Raw genomic sequence first — 4,752 nt, 5'->3', positions numbered from 1 at the left:
TTCTTAGAATATATTTGAATGATTTTCTTATTAAGGAAGAATTACGATAATTCTGCTGAAAGGTAGAACGAGAGGTGAAGATTTATTTAGCCGTTTTAAAAACTTTATTAAACGACAGATTGCGAGCTATGATAAATTATTTGTCGTAATGGTTTTGTGACGCTATGTAAAACCAAGATGAAAAAATGGCAGCGTCGGTTGTTGGTGTTTATTATTAAAGGTTGATGTGAATTATTAAAGAATTTGGTGATGACAGGATTTAAGTGAATAACTCTGGCTGATCTCGACACAATAGATGAGTAATCTAAATAGGCAGTTTCTTTTTCAAAAGCAGTATATCAGTAAACCCAAAGCACTGGTAGCCAAAGAAAGTGCTTAGAAGTTTAATCCACAAGTAGTAATAAACGCTTATCATGATAGTATTACAAATCCCGATTATGGAGTTGACTTTTCCGCAGTTTTTCGGTTTTCATGAATGTCCTGAATAATAAAGCTGCTTGTAATCATGCGAATAGAATGTGCCTGGCTGCTGAAGTTCCATTAATAGAAAGTGGTACTGCAGGCCACCTTGGACAAGTAACTGTCATCCAGAAAGGAACAACAGTGTATTATGAATTTTAGCCAAAAGAAACAAAAAAAAATTTCCTGGTTGCACTATTCGAAATACATCATCTGAACCTATACACTATGTGATTTGGGACAAGCATTTGTTTAACCAGTTATTTGGAGAAGGAGATCCAGATGAAGATGTATCCCCAGATATGGCTGACCCAGAACTTGGTTTTGAATCTGTACCTGCTGCACTCAAGGTAGCTACAAATACCTCATTCAACATACAACTAACATCTACTAGGACTTGGACTTTATCTTGTAATTATGATCCTGTCAAGTTGTTTAATAAGCTCTTTCGAGACGATATCCGCTACCTTTTAGAAATGGATAAGCTTTGGCAGAAAAAAAAAATGTCCTGTATGTTTAGAATGAGAAAATTTGCCAGATGCAGTTACTAGTAATCAGAGTTAACCAGGAATGAAAGATGAAGAAATATGGATTATAACAGAATGTGCTGCTATTTTTGAGAATAGCCTGTATTCGTTAAAAAAGTATTCAGTCTGTAAATGAAGGCCATCATTTAATTTGGGATAAGATTGTCTAAGTCCTAGTCACACTCCTAGCTTGTGACCCCTGGGAAACGCTGGGCAATTTCCCAGTAGTCTAACATGACAGGTGAACCTATCACCAAATATGCCGATTACCTCAGATTATGGAAAGAGATAAGAGAAACAATTTTAATGTAACGGCGGCCAACGACCAGACTATTGACATAATCAGTATTAAGAATGAGGGACAAAGCCCTCTAGGAAAGCCTCATTCAAATGAAGTCAAAGGTCGTCGTAGAAACTTCAAATTCTGGAAAAGAGACCCCTCATCATGTCAACATACAACGTAAGAACACTCCTTAAATGTAGAAAAACCACATAAACTTTCTTTGGGAGCTCAAGAAACTGAAATTGACCTCATATTCATTCAAGAACATCGATGGCAGACAGAAGAGGATTTGAATATAATAACAACCCATCATAATAAGAAATTCATTTACAGCTCGGTAGAGCCCCAATGGAGGTGTAGGCTTCCTCATCAATAATAAACTTTATCAAAACATAGCTTCAATCACCAAATTAAACAGTCGAATAATAAAACTCACTTTATGAACAAATCCAAGAGCCACCATAATTGCTATTTACGCCCGTACTGCAGATGCTCAATTAGATCAAAAGATTGCCTAATATAGCAGTTTAGAACATTCTATAGCTGCAGTTTTGTTACATGATTTTGTGTTTGTGGGTGGCGACTTTAATGCGAGGGTGGGAAAGGATTTGAGTGCGTCATCTAGTGCCTATGGTAAACAACTTTTGCACAACACAACCAACAGTAATGGACAACGTTTATTGGAATTTTGCAATGCTTACGATCTCATCACTATTCAATCAAAATTTCCTCATAGGGAAGGAAGAGTCTGGACTTGGCAACACCCAGCAGGAACCAAAGCGCAGATAGATCACATATTAGTAAGAGAAAAGTGGATTCGTTCCATTAAAGAGCGTATAGTACTGGAGAACTGGAATCCGATCACAGAATCCTTAGTGCTCATATAAAACTAACTTTTCAGTCAGTCCGCAAATTCGAGCAAATTAAGAAAACATGCATACAATTGGCGGCGCCTTACCGATCCATCATTATATTTCAGGAACAAATAGCAAAGGAAATAGAACAACGAAATTTGGAACGTACTCAGATCGATTCCATCTACAACATACTTTATGAAACTATTCACTCTGCCCAGAAAGTGCTGGACAATAGACCAAAACCACAGAAAATCAACTGGGTCAGCTCCTTGATAGTAGAACTCCGACACACGAGAAAACAGATTGTCAAAAAACATATCTGTCAATACAATTCTAAGCCTAACACATACCTATTAAATCGTGCTATCACCAATGACTTTAAAGCTGATCGTGAACAATTTGTAAACGCCATATGCCTTGATTTGGAAAGAGTCAATCGTGCAGGAAATTAAAAAAATGTTTTTCAAAAAGTCAACCAACTGAGTAAAAAAGCCACAACCAAAAACGTTAGTAGTGGGATCAGAGAAAATGGAGAAGCCTTCCAAACCACATCAGAACTTCTCACGGAATGAAGAGCATATTTTCATGGATTATTAAATGCTGACCACGTGGTTCATACCTCTCCCAACCTATACCGCTTTAGATATAAACCAATCTTTATTAGAGATACACACAACTAACTTCACTCTAGGTGAACTAAGAAGTGCTATGTCAACTAAAACCAAACAAAGTTCCAGGATCTGATAATATTGTTCCTGAATCCATCATCTATGGGGCAATACGCTAAATGCATTACTTTTAAACATCTGTAATTTTACTCAACACTGGAATTGCTCCAGCAGATTGAACCATAGGATACATCCTTCCAAGAAAGGCCTAGACCAAAATGACAAACTACAGAGGAATTCGCCTTATCTCCACCGCTTTAAAAGTTTACAATAGAATGTTATTAAACAGGATTCAACAGTCCATCACTCCCCCTCCTCAAGAAAAGCCAAGCAGGATTCCTCAGGGGAAGTACTAATAGAACAAATCCATTCTATTAGAAGGCTCCAGGAACAAACAGCTACCTGTCGTTCTTAGCTTCATCGACTTCACCAAACATTTTGACAGTATTATCAGATCCAGACTTTGAAATTGTCCCATTATAGCATACCAGACAAAATCGTTAAGGCAATACAGGCGCCCTACAAAGAGTTTCAAGCACAAGCCCTAGTCGAGGGAATGTTAACTGACCCATTTTCTATCTCTACAGGAGTCTTGCAAGGTGACATGCTCGTCCCCTTTTTTCTTTATTATCGCCTTGGATTACATCTTTCAACAATAACGCACATTTTATCATTGAATTACACTTCAATCAAGAAAGTGTGAAGTTGCAAGAACTCATCTATGCAGATGACGTAGTCTTACTTGATCCAGATTACAATACAGTTCAACAGGATCTGGACGAACTTATTATCCTCGTCAACACGGTGGGATTAAAAATTAATTTTTTAAAAACTAAACTTCTACCCATTTTGGCTGACGGTTCCTTATATCACCTTAACTACAAAATACTAGCACTAGCAGTCATTGGTACTATGACTCCCATATGGAAATCCTCTCTTGTCTGCTTGGAAACCAAAATTAGACTTTTTAAGGTCACAGCGTGCGATATTTTTCTATATGCATCCGAAACTTGGACCATTTCCACAGCAAATAGCGGAAAAATCTCATTAATAGATTTGGAACCATGTCTTAGAAAAATTTCTTGGATATTCATGAAGAGATAGAATCTCCAATGATAGGAGTTCTCTTGGAAACCAATCAAATTCCTATACTATTGACCACACAAGTCTTAACTGGACCGGATTGGAAATCAGCTGAGACACCCGATTACTCCTTATCATGAGGTGCATCTCCTTTATGATCCTCCTATCGGCAAAAGAGGGAGGGAAGAGCTAGACTAGTTTTATCAATATATTAGTCATATCTCCCAACAACCCGCTAACTGTCAAGGTCATTTACATACTTGCGCAAAATAGGACTCTATGACGAGAAATAACCATGTCACTTGTAAATTTTACTCATTGACCCCCTTATCTCTCTGTTTGCTTTATGTAAAACTTAAGGTAAATAAAAGATGATGTAAACCTAACTTTCCTGAATTTTTACATTATCATTGTATAATAAAATATAATACACCAACGAGTTTTGCTTGCTAAAATATTAAACATGAAAGAAATTATGGATATAGCTTTCAATACTGTAAACTCAATTCGAGGAAGAGGTGATGATTACAAGCAATTGGAAGATACATAATTATTAGATTTGGCATATTTGACAGATGTTATAGCCAAACTAAATGAATTAAATTTGGAATTGCAAGGTTAGGATAAAACAATTATTAATATGATAAGTTCTGTAAAAGCTTTTAAGCCGAAATAAAACTGTTCGTATCCAAACTCGAAGACAATAACTTGTCTTCTTTTTCAAATATGAGGACACAACTAAAAAGTTATACTATGATGTGCAGATAAATGATAAAATTTTTTATTTTAAGTAAAAATTAATAAACCAATACATAAAAGTAAACCATGTCGATTGTGGATGGAAATTTATTGGGGTAAATCCTGTATAAAAATTG

At 36.2% G+C, this 4,752-nt stretch overlaps 1 pseudogene; it reads left to right on the top strand.

Moving 5' to 3' along the window:
- Nucleotides 1–225: 225 nt before the first annotated feature.
- On the top strand, nucleotides 226–984 carry LOC150104104 (SUMO-activating enzyme subunit 2 pseudogene; annotated as a pseudogene).
- Nucleotides 985–4,752: the final 3,768 nt, after the last annotated feature.

The sequence above is a fragment of the Typopeltis vanoorti genome, chromosome 8 (assembly GCF_054136105.1).
Source record: "Typopeltis vanoorti isolate ZY-2024b chromosome 8, IOZ_Tvanoo_1.0, whole genome shotgun sequence".
In the NCBI taxonomy this organism is placed as follows: Eukaryota; Metazoa; Arthropoda; class Arachnida; order Uropygi; family Thelyphonidae; genus Typopeltis; species Typopeltis vanoorti.
The sequence above is the reverse complement of the archived record's forward strand: the minus strand, read 5'-3'. Positions and strand labels throughout refer to the sequence as shown.